Source organism: Strongylocentrotus purpuratus, unplaced genomic scaffold, assembly GCF_000002235.5.
Source record: "Strongylocentrotus purpuratus isolate Spur 01 unplaced genomic scaffold, Spur_5.0 spur5_scaffold_14, whole genome shotgun sequence".
In the NCBI taxonomy this organism is placed as follows: domain Eukaryota; kingdom Metazoa; phylum Echinodermata; class Echinoidea; order Camarodonta; family Strongylocentrotidae; genus Strongylocentrotus; species Strongylocentrotus purpuratus.
Window position 1 is genome coordinate 19,946,446 of NW_022145599.1, and position 15,583 is coordinate 19,962,028.

Genomic DNA, 15,583 nt, shown 5'->3' on the forward strand with positions numbered 1-15,583 from the left:
CCCTAACTAATTATCCTATTCTTTCTATCTGTTCTTTTCATTTTTTTCTTCTTTCTTTCTTCTTTTTTCTTTTCTTTTTTTTGTGTTTACCCCCCCCCCTCTTCCTCCACTTGCTAAAATTATCCCTAATATATATGTATGTCTCTGTAATTTCATCTCTGCGCTTCTCTCTCTCTCTCTCTCTCTCCCTCTCTTTCTCTCTTTCGGTATTGTTATCTCTCTCTCTGCCCTACTCTTTCTTTCTCTTTTCTTTATCAATGTCGCTGTCACTTTTTGCCTCTCTGTCTCGATAGTTCTCTCTCTCTCTCTCTCTCTCTCTCTATCTATCTCTCTCTTCCTCTCTTCGGAGGGAAACCTAGTCTCCCCAATCGCCTTCGTTTCGCCTCCCATCGGGAATATTCATCGCGTCGCCGTCTTTTAAAGCAATTTCCAACCCCGTTACAAGTCAGATACCACTTAAACGATCTCTTTTTTCAGTAGATGACATCAGAAATATATATTTTGCCAACATTTTCTGTAATAAAATCTTCAGCAGCATTTCCAACATCCAACCAAACATTATCGAGTGTGAATAGTGAAATGTCGAAAGGTCGTGTCTGAGCTGCGTATCTCTTGTGAAAAGATTCACCCTCTTAATGTAATAATACAAATGACAACCACTTCACAGCACCTAATGACTTAATGCTGTCTACGGAAGCATGCATGTTCCATTAGGCTCGTGGTTAACATTGTCTTTCAATAATGCATTTGATTGAGCAGCGATTGATTCCAAGTGATAAAGATGGCCAATCTAAAATAATCAGCAAAAACCAACATTTTAGTAGAATGTTTTTCACATGTTAACCCACACGCTACAATCAAATCCCTTGCAAACTTATAACTCAATACAAAACTATTTATAAGGTCTAATAATGTGTCACAGTGATTTGACGTGTTCTTTTTCCAATGCAAAAATATATGTTTTTTTTTCTATCTGTATTGATAATTTAGACATTTAATCGTTCCTCCCTATTCGTTCCCCCCCCCCGAAAAAAAGAAAGAAAATAATATATTATTCATAATTATATCTGTCTCTATCTGTCTCCCTATATTTTCCCTCCCCTTGCTCCCTCACTCTCTCAATCATTCCCTACCTTCTCTTCCCTTCTCTTCCCTTCTCTTCATCTCTCTCTTTCTCTGTCTCTCATTTCCCCCATCTCTCTCTCTCTCTCTCTCTCTTTCTCTCTCACACCCAATCTCCCTTAAATCTCTATCCATTAGTTTACGTCCATTTCAACCTAACAACTTTTGCAGGATGAAAAAAGTCATGTCCCAAAGGTCATTCCACTTGTTTCTCCTTCTCTGACAGTCTAAATTCATAATCTAATTGCTAACATCTCAATGAAAGCCTCGGCGAAGACAGAACTTGACCAGACATACATGTTCGATGGGAGTCAAGAATAAGACGCAAAGCCGGCTTACTTGCCATTATAGCAATAATCAAACCCAGATTCGGGGACGCCCGTCGCAAAAACAAAATCAACTTGCACGACAACATTTTCAATATGTGGGATTACACGTCGTGGTGTCTGCTGTTAAATCTCCGCCTTGGGCCAGCGTTCCCGGCGAATTGAAGGGTATCGACGAGTGATTTTTCCCTCTTAGGAATAATATTTCCCTGATATAGCTTCTCAGTTTTTCCATAGAATTCATAATCTGATAGCACGACCCACGGGGTTGGGTAGGATTGTGGTCAACGATGTAACTGTAGTGTAAACAGTTAAAAAACGAGTCTATATTTTTTCCTCAAAATTTGCGTTGAAAGTACGCCAAAGTAGCAGGTTTCTTGAACGTTATTCATATTTTATCGTGTATTATTACATCCCAAAAGTTTACAAGTGATATTTTATCCTCTACTCTTTTACATCACTATCATTATCATTATTATTTGTATCTCTCTAATTGATTTAAATGGTGTCTTCATCATCACATTCATTTTCTTCTTCATTTGTCTTTCTCTTTCAATCCCCTTTTTTTTTCTTCATTATTATTCTTCCGCCTTTTTCTTTTTTTCCTATACTAATTCAAAGTTATGTTCAGTTCTGATTACTTTCGCAAAATATTACTTTTTTAAATCCAAATAATAGAGAGAAGATGTAAAGGCATTATCGCTGTCGCACACCATTTCCTATCGATATATGAACCAGTTTTCAAAAGAATAGTGCAAGTTCAGACATAAATGGGCAGTATGTTAATGTTTGTTCTCATATTTCTCCAAATAATGCATTATGCCTTTTGTAATCCATTTCGCTTTGAAAACCTAACAAGTTCGAAGGCAGACGACAAATATTCATTAGACGCGTCTTATCTTTTCTCCAAATACTGCAATATGCCATGGCAACATTGGAATGTCTGCTGATAGCTCAGAAAAATGGCGCCAAATATGATACCAGACACGTGATCAATCGTCATAACGGGAGGGAAGAATCTCCCCCAAGCCACTCAAAAAGTCGTAATTCAAATCCATAAGCTCAATCGATATTTCATCTACTCTACACATTTCCCATTTAGATCGTTATGGTCACGAATAAACAAGGATAAACAAATCGCTGCTTCGGATTGTCCTGGCCTATAAATCTCTCCGAATATTTCTGCGGCAATCATTTTGCACATTTCGTTGCCGGTAGAACACATAGATTGGTTTCGAAATCACCTTCACAAAGAGTTCACATGAATTTAGTGAAGCCTTTTTTGTAGAAACAAAGTACAATTTGGTAGCATTGCCATGAAGAATTCAGGTTATTGACAAAGCGAGCATTAAACTAATTTGAGTCGTTGTCTTTAGTGGTCTTTTGGATGCCTTCATCGTCTATATCTCTTCTACTTTTTTTTGTAAATAAGAGCTTATCGATGTGTGGGCGGGAATGTGTGTGAGTGGGTGTGTGTATTGTCCGAGTCCTATTTTTGCCCTCAACAGATGCATGTATTCACGACCACAGACGAAAAAACCTCTCTTTTATTCCTTCTCCCGATGTTCGAACTTTGATTGGTTTTTCTGGCTCAATTTTGGGATCGCTGTCTCTTGACGGATTTCTTAAGGGTCTTTTCTCTATTTGAGTTGGCTCAGGGACGTGGTGCTTCTCGTCCAACACGGAAGTTTAGCAATGGAGAGATCACGAGAACAAACGGAGTTGATTGACGAGCAGAGGAAACAACAACCTCCATTTAAGCGATCGGGTTGCAGTGTATACTCGGCAGTGTGTGCCCTGCATACAAATCAGATGCTTCGCTGGCACTGGACAGGTAGATTCTTGGGGAGTTTTCTTTTTACTGCACCTCCGACACAGTGCCTATGGTGAGAGCGGTTTGTAGTCTAGAGGTATAGATATCATTGGTTTGGTTTCATTCTTGGAACGATTTCTTCGCTCATGTACAATTCAAAGATCGATTAAGCGACAACCATTACATTTGTCATTGTTTGTAGAAAATATAAATTACTGGTCGCTACAAACCAGAATGCAGAGCATGTGTTGTAGCATGGCATGCCAAAACTTCCTATTTCGCTTCAGCAGGGTAGCAACTAATCTATAGTAAAGTTATTGTTTTGAACAGTTGTTAGCTCCCTCGAATTTGAACGAGTCCTTATGGACATCACATCTATGGATTTTCAATGTCAATGTATTTAATTGAAAGGAATATGGAATAAACGTACAACAAGAAAGAGCAGATAAACTCTATTAAAAACGAGGTACATTGAACACGTTCTTTTAAAATCCAAGACAATGATCGGCTTCCTATCAAAATAGATTAATACGATTTCTGAGGCACTTCCTGTATTATCACCTAGACAACTAATTACCCCTAGATGAACTAACCATATACCAATTACCCATTACTATCCAGCCCTGGACAACCTGTATGCTATATGGATATAACTATTAACAAGTAAGAAATCACTTTGGGGGTACTTTTCTTAGATGGGGGTAATTTCCCGGAGATTTTTTTCTTCCGACGGCAAATCTCCGCTGGGAATAATGGTCCGGGGGTCAGTTGTCTCATTGGATCTGAATATTGAATGAGACGTAATTGGCCAAAGTAGCCCCAGACTCTGTTGAATATCCTTGATACACAATCTTGGATGAAGTTTTAAGTTGGGTTACAGAATAATGGATGTGTGTCATTCATTCCAAAAATCTTTTCCACTCCATCTTTTTTTGTCTATAACCACCCCATCTTTTCTTACTATATCTAAACAGGTCACGTCTCTCCGTCAGCATTACAATCTAAATTAGCGATCTAGAAGGTTCAACAGCAACAATATCTGTCCTGGGAGACGTGCCATAATACCACTTTAGTTTCTCAAGGAAGAACCTAAGACATGCAAGGCGGAAAGCTTCGAAGATTCTTTCACTGATTCAGTGAACGTCTCATAATTGCTTAACGATCATGAACGGGCCGCCTTTTTAGATAACAACCATTTAACATCCGAGACCTGGTAATTACTTTCCAACCGAACTAGTGGATCGCTTTGCAAGAACGTCCCATGCGAAAGAATTAATATCCGAAATGGAATTCCTGCGGGTAAAACAGGGGCGTGAAAATATTCTACAATGATGAATGGATATCGCGTTGAATTGACAATGAGCATGTCAAGCTAACGAAATCGATATGGGAAGGAGGAAAAAAGCCCACAGGAGTCACTGAATCGTATAGATCGGAAAAGCACGCTTAAATCCAGTCGGCAATTTGACGATTTACCGAGTATTGCCTCAAAGCGGGATTTGGCGTGATATCGACAGAAGGTATATTGAATGGCGCCATTATTACATTTTGAAGCGTATACATGTACACTCTGAAAGAATTATGAAGGAAGAGGGACGGAGAAAGAGAGAACGAGAAAGAGAGAGAGAGATTTTATGAAAGAGTGATAGAGAGATGGGGAAGGTTGGTAATAGAGTGAGAGAGTGGTACAGAGTGAAATAGAGCGAATGGATTGAAGAAAACAATGAAAGACCAAGGTGAGGGATGGATATTCAATAAAGAAATAGGAAGAGGAGATGAAGTGGGATACAAATGTGTTGGCTCAGTCAGGAGAGCGTCCGCCTCACCACCGGGAGGTCGTGCGTTCGAACCCCGGCCGCGTCATACCAAAAGACGTTAAAAGACGGGAGTTGCTGCTACCTCGTTTGGCGTTCAACAATAAGGGGATAGAGCAACGTCGATCTGGCGATGCTCAGTGGCTGCCGGGCTCACGATCAATTGGGCAAAAAAAAACAATCCTTTTTCGGTTTAATAAAATTTGGAGTGGACTTTAAATGATTATTATTATTATTATTAGAGAGAGGAGAAATGGAGAAAGAGAGAGACGATGCGAAATATATAAAGATAACCAAAGATAAAGTGGTATACAGGGAATGAGAGACGGATGAAGAGAAGAAATAGCGGAACATGCTTGTGTGGAAGTGCGTGGATGTGAGAGGGTATAGATTGACAGAGAGAGAGAGAGAGAGAGAGAAAAAGAGAGAGAAAGATTCATTGATAATAATCCCATCATAAAGTTTATGTCTTATTAGAATTCCATTGATCAGTCATTGAATAGTCATATAGATTGATTTATAAGGTTCTGAGAAGCTTTAAACTTTATATCTCAAGAATAAATAATATTGTCACAATCAATTTATGAAAAGAAGTAAAATAAATGTATTCCAATTTTAGAGGCACCAGTGTTCCAGGCACGAGATGAGTGAGAGATTAACACACGATAGGGGATGCTGATAGTGGGAAAACGTGTATAAAAGCACATTGTAATAATACAAAATTATAATTAGCGAGAAATAGATGAGTAAAAAAAATAAGTATAGATGGGGGGAAATGAAAAAAAGGAGAAAGTAGAGATTATAGACAGAGATGTACAAGATTAAGGCAGATGCTTATTTGACCGATAGTAGCCATACGGTCCTTGCAAGCATAAACTAATTTTTCACTATTACATGTCCTTCTATATTGCTATATTCCTACCGTTCGTGTTCTCCATTTAGATGTTGACCTTTTCCATTTTACGTCTGTAAATATTATTGCTCAATAGAGATATGACCAGACGTTTTCCAAATGATTGCCCCGACCATTTCGTCTTTCATGTTGCCGAATCTATGAATATATTATTCATGGTGATTCAAAATAGGGTTTTACTTTGAAGCTAAAGGATTTGAGCTTGTATCATTAGCTTCATGAGTTATGAGAAAAAAAGGATTAGTATCAGCTTCGCTGCTTATGAAAATTATCATTCGCCAATGATCGGCATACTAATCATTATACGAATTACAGCTTTTTTCAAAGTTGTCTTGTTTATTGTACGCTGATGACACGATCATTTTGGCAGAAAGCCCTGACGAATTAAAAGTAGCGCTGAATGCAGTTCAAGGATATTGTAATACATGGCACCTAACAGTCAATGCGAGTAAAACTAAAATAATGATTTTTTCCAGAGGGAAAGTTAGGAAGATACCAAATTTTACGTATGGTCATGCAAAAATAGATGTGGTATATGATTTTGCTTATCTCGGAGTACTGTTTAATTATAATGGTACTTTCAAAAAGGCAATGGCCAAGCAGATAGTGCAGGCTAGAAAAGCGTTATACAGTATGTTGACTAAAGCGAAGAAATTGCAGTTGTCAGTTGATATTCAATGTCATTTGTTTGACCATTTGATTTTGCCTATCTTATTGTATGGTAGTGAAGTCTGGGGACATGAAGCAGATTGAAGTTTTCCATAGGAAATTCCTCAGAACGTTATTATCTGTAGGTTCATATACTCCAGACTGTATGGTTTATGGAGAAACTGGACGAGGTTGATTTTGAATCATGTGAAGGGTAGAATGGTTAATTTTTGGTCAAGAATTTTGAGAGGTAAAGATAGCAAATATTCATATGTCCTTTTAAAATTCATTTCTGCCATTCATAAAGATGAACATTTGGAATTTACTTCCTCATGGTTAAAATTTATTGAAGACACATTTAATCAAGCTGGTCTATCCAATATTTGGCTAGGCCAAAATAGTGGATTTGGCTTAAATATTAATTCTTTGCTAAAACTGAGACTAAATGATATTTTTGGTCAGGAATGGAGAGATGCAGTATGGTCAAATCGCATTTGCACAAATTATAGGATATTTAAAGGCAACCATATATTTGAAAGCTATTTACTCACCCTAAATAAAACTGATGCTTTTACTCTCTGTAAGTTTCGGTGTAGATCACATAAATTACCTGTAAACAAAGGTCGGTTTGATGCGAACACACCACATTGTGATATGCAGTGCACACTCTGCCTGTCCACTGATATAGGAGATGAATTTCACTATATTTTTGTTTGTCCGTTTTTTCAAAGAGAGAGATGTTTATATTTATCAAAAAAGTGTTGTAAGTCTAAACTCCCAAGTGCTATGCACATGGCAGAACTTTTTAATACTAGAAGCACTTCTCAGTTGAAGAATTTAGCGAGATTTACCCGCCTTATTATGTTGAAATTTAATCAAAAAACAGAGAAAGAAGATAGTTCAAGCAGTTCAAGAAGTACAATTAGAGCTGAACCTACACGTACTCGTAGCGGTAGGATAGTGAAACAGCATACTTTGTTTACTATTTAGCTTGTAAATAGTATACAAATATACACTGCCTTGAGAGGTTCTGGTTAAAACTATGCGCAAGAGGTGACTCCAATAGTACTATTTGCTGAGGGACGCAGCCCCGAAGCAAATGGTACTTTTGTAGTCACCGAGGCCCATAGTTTAACCAGTACCTCGAATAGAAGGCATGGTATATTTGTTTTATATGCTGCATCAAAAATGTATTTATTTAAAACAAAAATAAAAAAATAAAAAAATTTGGAAGAAAAAAACTTAGAACAAAAAAAATGTCAACTTTGATCTAAAAAGATTTAAAATATTTTGTTTTCATTAAATTAAGATTTGAAAAAAAAAATTGATTCAATTCCAAAAAAAAAAAAAATCACATTTTTTTTTCAACTCCCAAATAGTAAACCAAAATAGTACTCTCATATAGTACTTTTTAAAAATAGGTCAAATATTTCTGGTCATGTGACAAGCTCTCAACCAATCAAAAGCCAACAAATTTTTGATGCAGGATATAAACTGCATTATACTTATCCTTTTATTATTGTCAGTTTGTCACTATCTACATTCATTGTACATGTACCTGTACATGTATATATACTTTGTGTTTACTAGTTGGTTCATTGTTCATGTTTGTACTTTCATACACTATATACCTATTATCGTTTTTATCTTTGTGTCATTATCTATGTATAATGTATGTGAATTGTATTCATAAGTCATGCATTGTTATTTATACTTTTATGTTTGTTTGTACTCTCATACCCCGAGAGGGGGTCAAAGAGTCAATAAAATTCTAAAATTCTAAAATACAAATATAAATAAATTGTTACTTAGACAGTTAAAGCACGTTTTACATGTAACAATATTTAATTCATCATGGGGGGGGGGGGTAGGCCAGGGCAGGTAAGGCAGAACTAAAACTGTGGAGAAGGGGGCGATGATGGCGTTTTCATATAATTTCCTCCTTTAAAAAAAAATTGTGTTTTTTCCAAAACGAAGATCGATATGTGTATCTATATAATTTCATTGGTGTTTGCCTCAGGATGATAAACCCGACTGTCCTACGGCAGCACCATATCCAGCATTGAGCTCTTTACCTACATATACATGGTACACTGCAAACCCGTCTGCTTAAAGGTACCATGTCCCATTTGCAGCCCCAAAAAATGAAAAGTTTAAATTCCAAAGGCAGTTGAAAGATAATAATAATTTAGAACTTCCCTCAAAACGAAAGGGCTTGAACTTTTCGTTTTGTGGGGGAAATAACGACCATTAGTCTAATCGACTTTAGGATTGCAATCCTTTTAGTATACATAGTCTTATTTTCAGACCCTTGTACCGAATGGTGTACGTGTTGTGCTGCCCACAGATCCAATCAGTTTAATTGTGGCTATTGTAAGAAGAGGATAATTGATGTAGACAAATACTGCTCATGTACCCTTTACAGTTTACTTAATGTATTTTATTACCAAAGAAAAAAATGAGGTCAGTCACTCACTCAATAGTGTCTGACAGTGAAGTCTATAAATTTCCTTGCATAATTTGAATACTAGGACACGGCTAACGTTTAAATTTCACAGATAGGACATACGTGACAGATTCATAATTCCTACAAAATTCTACAGAATTTGATGTTGGCTGCAAATGGGACATAGCACCTTTAAACTACTGGATCGGTTGGATAGCGGGGCACCCGTGGAAGGATCACGGAAGGTTAAAATGCATTTGTCAGATGGTTGGCTTCGATAGAAGAAAGACTCGGTGAAATTGGGATGACAAGCAGACAAGGGGGTGGTGCGATGAAGAGAGATAGAGACGTGACCAAGCACACACAAAAAACAAGACTTTTATTCCTGGAACATTAATTGAAAAGTTTCGAATACGAGCAAAGGCGTCAGCGAGAGCGAAAAGTTCCGCCAATTTGGTCAAAGGCAAGCTGAACATGTCGAAGGAAATTGGGAAACAAGTTAAAGTGAACGTGTTATGTATACGATTTTAAAGGGAAGAATGGTGGACAAATATAGAAAACGGGTAAGAGAGAAACTGGCACTTGTGTGTAGACCAGCTTGTCAACAACACAGTGAGTCATCAATGGCAGAAGCAAGACATAGACATTATATAATGGCTAAAAGCAGAATATCATAACAGTCATATCAAGGAAACAGGTGCGGGGTATTACAAGTGGCCATTGCAAATTAAAAATCTTTTTATTTCACCGCACATCCACACAAAACCTCAACCACTACCGCAGCCAACGTTAAGAGCAAACCACGAGTGAAGATAGCATAGTTTCTTGGGAATGTTTACCAATTCCAATTTGCCTTTATCTGACGACATGGCGACTGATAATTTACGAGATTCGCTCCAATCTTGATATTCAGGAAGACTTTTGAAAAACCTTCCCTCGGGCAGGAGGCTGGGGTGAGAATCTCACATTAAACTACGTTCCGCACGAGCATGCTAACATCAAACTCGCTTCGACATTAATTAACCTTAAGACAAGATAAGACTTAAGTGAGAGAGATAGAGACAGAGACTGAGAGACAGACAGAGCGATGGGGAGGATGCTCTGGTCGCAGCGAGGGTGACTGTTCCGCCTGGGATGTGCGCAAAGCCATATTGGTACGGATGTTATCAGGGGTATCCGATTGCCTTGAAACACAATTTGCTTAGGGAAGTAAAGAAGACAGTTGGCTAAAAGGATGCAGGAACTATAGCAACAGTATCTGATGACCTCTTGTTACAGGACAGATGTGTACATCTTCAATTACAGTAATGTGAAAAGATGGTCAATTGATAAATTGTGTGCTCCAATTAACGATTCAACCTTAACGACATTTTGCATTGAAGATCATCAAACAACTACCATCAATGTTATTTTCAGTATTTCAATTACGATATACATTTGCAGCCCTGTTCGATTGAGCTTGATTGAAGTTCGTGAATAACGAAACTTAAGTTTTGTTTGAAAGTGATCACAACGTTAAAGAAAACGTCCCGAAAAGAGATGCGTTAGGAGAATGCATGTATGCAACATGTATTAAAGAACATGTATCATGTATCACAATTATAACTAACAAAGTATAATTAAATGAGGCATCAATTAGGAGTTATAGAAAAGTTAAGGACGAGTGAATACTTAGGAAAGGTGAAAGGTCGAGATAAATTTGAGATAAATGAAGTGGACATCGGAGACACGCCGTTTTTGGACATGTAAATAAAGCCCTGCTCCGTGACCACTCTATTACAACATCAAGCAATCAGTTTATGCAAGGTCTTGGGTACGGACATGGTTTACTTTCCATAGAGCTTCATCAAGCAACAGGCCGCATTCTGAGGCACGCGTGCTGGGTATAGATTGCCAGACCCGTTGTGACGGTCTCAAGGACTCTTCAAACGGTGAATCCTCCACCGTCGATACGCCCTCCCCATCATGGTCACCTCTTGAAAATCTACCCGTCCGAAGGCTTGGTTCTTTTTTCTTTCCCAGAATATACTCTCCGGGACCTGCCTCACTCGAGAATCACTCGTACACCTCATGAAATTCTGGTTCACATCGAGTTCCGTGAGAGGTCGACTTCGAGTCGAGTACGTAACCGAGTTCGATGTGGAGGAGATCACCGGTGTCGATTCTTTTATCTTTGTTAAACCTTGACGAATACGTCGTATGTGGTGGCTTACTGTTATTCATTCTGTTTGACTGTGGTGTCTTTCTTTTATTCGTTTCGTTTGTCTGTATAAAATGAAGGCGAGAATGTGCTACTGTATTCACATATCATGTGCGTGGGCGATATTGGTGTGTGTGTGTGTGTGCGTGTCTGTCTTTTTTATGGATGTTTGTGGAGAAAAATTAATGTATGATTATTCATTTTTAGGATCAAAATTTGAACAAGAATAATGGTTGCTCTGGCTACAAAATATTTGCATCATCACGACGTTTGAATAGCTGACTTTCACTTCATTAAAACACCTTTTTAAATTTTGGACTTCATGTCTATTTTGGCGGCTGACCAAATAGAAATCTGTGAGGATACTGAGTAATCAAAACATTCTGTACCGTCTTCATAATTTCGTTTGCCTCTTTTTAAAGATAAACTTTAGTACTGGTAAAGCAATTGCATTGTGAAAGAAAAGGTGTGGAGAGGATCAGAAACAGTTGATCATGTAGCATGTAAGTATTGGTGTGCACTGCAAGGTTCTGGAGTCATCAAAATCATAATAAATTTGACCGAGTCTTGGTAAAGTAACAAGCACTGTACACAGCAACACACATGGTGTCAGGGCTAGTACTACCTTGATTTCCTTGTCTTTCTATGCTCATTACTCAGCCAATATACATTTTCATCCAAAATTGTTTGGCACATGTCATTTATTTGTAATCTTGAACATTCAGAGTAAGTTTCGTTTGATTCTTTTAGAATTAATTTCCTTTTTTTTTTACCAGAACTGGAGTTTATCTTTAAGCATAAAGTGTAAACGAAAGTCCCTATCCAATTCTCCTTGCATGTTTTTCAACCCATGTGATGGCATTAATTCTAGCCGGAAAATGTTGGTTGATTTCTCATCCGCAGGTAAGAAGCAACCTATTAGAATCATAATCCATAGAATCAATCATTGGGAAAAGTGTATATAATTCAATTGCTCGATAATGGTTAATTTGAGTTTCTGAATTTAAAATAATGTTTCTGATAGAGGAAACTCCGAAATAATCACTGTGTGTAAGAGATTATGTTGAAACAATTACCTATCTTTACAAAAACATTCAAATGCAGAAGAATTTACTCTTCATATAAAATTCAGTATACATATCAGCAATCTGCATAAACAAACATGAGAGAGATGTGAGAGGTCCTAAGTAGAGTTCGAATCATTTCCGGATATGAGGCCGAATTTATTTACTCGTGAAGGATACGTATTTCCCCTCAGAAAACAGTGTTGGTTCAATATCACCATTGAGATCGGCTTGAAACTCGATTTTGGAGGAGCATATCTGGGTTAGCGAGCACAAATGTAAACATGCTAGAAACGATCGAGTCTGTGTCGTGATTCGCAGGCGAGAGGATTATGTATCGAATTATGAGACCTACAAGTATCAAATCTCAATGAAAACAGAATTAGCCAATGGCTTGTTCATGGTTTTTCCGTGATGCCGTCAGTTGTTTTTCAAAGACTGTCTGGGTGCAAGAGGGCGACAAGGTTATTTTGTACTTGAATGGCGCCTCGTTCCTGTTGCTTATAGTCGCTTATAGTTCCTTATCGTTTTCTGAAGTGGGATCAATGTAAACATACTTGTTTCTTAATGACACTACTTTGTCTAGAATTCTTGTACATGTTCTTATAAACTATTAGATTATGTATAATGTACTATTGATACGAAAACGTCGCCAACGTTTGTTGGTCTCGTCCTCCGGCGATAATTGCTCTGCGGTCAACAGACCAAATTTTGGTTTCTTTGGGTCCTTCTCCAAAATTCCGACGACCACGTTTTGGTCTAAGGATTAGGTCAACAGGCCGAATTCCTACTACAAACCTGTACCCTAAACACTAACTCTTTAATAACCTAAACCTAATCCTTAACCTAAACCTAACCCAAGATCTGACCGCAACCCAACTTTTAATATATTTGACGCATAATTTATAATACAGCCCGGAGCAAAAAATTGTCGTCGATTAAAACATGTGGTCACTAACTCAATATAGGGTCATATTGGTTTATTATACGGAATACGCCAGGTGTACTGTTAATTATAGTGTCAATTATTTTTTCATTTGGCTAACTCCTGCAACATAAATACGCCAGATGACGCACGTGAAGTATATGATTTTCCCCATGAATATCATCGGTCAACACGGATCCATCGAGTCAATAAGATGGGTTTTTTTCATTATTTATACTAATTAAAGTCAAGTAATATTTCATGCTGCTATGTGAACGTTTAAAGCTTTCATAAGCGACCACGTTACCAGTGCATGGAAGTATTGACAAGGCATACTTTGTCAAATACACCGTTTCTAATTATCATCAGATCATTGTGGATTCATTAGCGTGATTATTTGCAGGGAGACGAGATTCGGTTGCCAGCCCAACTATAATATATCCGCTTCTCCATCCTACGTTCTGATACGCTGTCGTCTGAGGACATTCCCCGTACTATGTTTACCGAAAGTCAAGTTTGGCGCCTATAACGTCTCCGTGAAGTTCTTTTTTCCATGGCGCAGCGGTACATGTCCTTTCCCCCTCTCGTCCCATCCTTCCAAGACATTCATAATGATCAATAACTGCAAGCATTAATGGAGATTGTCCCGACCAAGTTTCATGCTCTATTACAGCAGACTAGTGAGACGAATTCAAACACGGACCTACAAGCCTCCTATTTACAAGCCCAGCCATGATAAACAATTCGGCAATCTTCTGCAACATGGATATTGAGTACATCCCCCGCGTGATGAAAAGGAAAATAAGCAAACTCTGAAAGGGAGCTTTTTCAAATTTACAATTCGCCGTTGATCAATAAACAGAGGCGGATTCCTGGCTGCTATTATATTTCGTGGCTTTCGTTGTACCGTGTCTCAAAGTGCATGTTATGGACTTTATTTTTCCCGAGATTGAAAAAGGAGATGAAGCTAAAAAAAGAAATGAAAAGAAAGTACTTCTCGATTATAATTTGCCCCCAATCGTAGGACTCGGGTGACCTTGAGGACATATTTCTCTCCCAGTCTTCCTATATTATTGATGCTAAGATTATGAAAAGTAAGAAAGCACATTAAACATGTTTACGGAATTCATGAATGGCTGTTCTATTACCTCAGCTGTTTCATTATTTCTTATCATTGCACACGGGGTAGACAGTAATGGGCAATAATCGACGATGCAGAATCGTGATAGTCTGGGAGAAATATTCTCTGGACTATTCCTCCCGATCCCCGAACAAACATTTTGTCTGGAACAATTACCCACGACATGTACCTCCCATACCCCTTTCTAACAAGTTCCCCGTACATGAGGTAGGTGTCGCGCTTAAAGTCATCGTTAACAATGTTAAATCTGAGATGCATGGCCCTACGTGTTTAATATCAGTGTCAGTGATATGGTGCTATATTGAAGCCCTAAAAAATGTGAAATACTATGGAGGGTGGTAGTCAGGGGAAGAGAATAATAATTTGGTCTTTTTTTTACCTAGGATAGCCACATCAGTGTTAATACTGGTCTTCATTTGAACTCACAGATTATCATTACCTCCAACAATGCCCGGTGCCAATTTAATACACTTGGGGTGATTTGCAAAGACTAAGGTCGACTTAAAGTTGGACTTAACTATGGCAGTCCATTTATGCCACTGGTTGCTCTCACCATTGGTCTCTCAAATATGTTTTTTTCCCCTCCAATAATGGACTATCAAAAAATGTAAAGTATGTAGATTTGTGACAACGATTGGTACTTCCCTTGAGAAATCAATGCCAGGAATGGATAGAGGAACTAGCCATAATTAAGTCCAACTTACAGTCGATCTTAGTCGTTGTGAAACACCCCCCTGGTTGGAGAGGGACGACTGTGAGTAAAACACCTTCTTCAAGGATCTGGTTCTGACCGAGGAATGAACCCAGGATCTCTCGTGTTAGAGCATTTACTAATATACCACGGTACCTATCTTTAAGTTCATTAAACAAACCAGACCAAGGTTAATCACGATACCACTACAGAGGTACCATCATCATCAAACTCCTGAAGCTAAGATGGGGCTAGGAAGTTGGTTTAGAAGATAGAAACTACGTATGACTGTCTTTTTTCCTCACCTGTTCAATTAACTGAATTGGCAAGAGTTACATTATTATGATGGTGAACATGCATCAAGCCGCTTTAATAAGTACCTATTGCAAATATGGGAACAAATACATCGCTTAATATTTGTGTTGGCGTAAAACTTCAATGATGCTATTCCAATATCAATAAATATCAATTACCTTATTG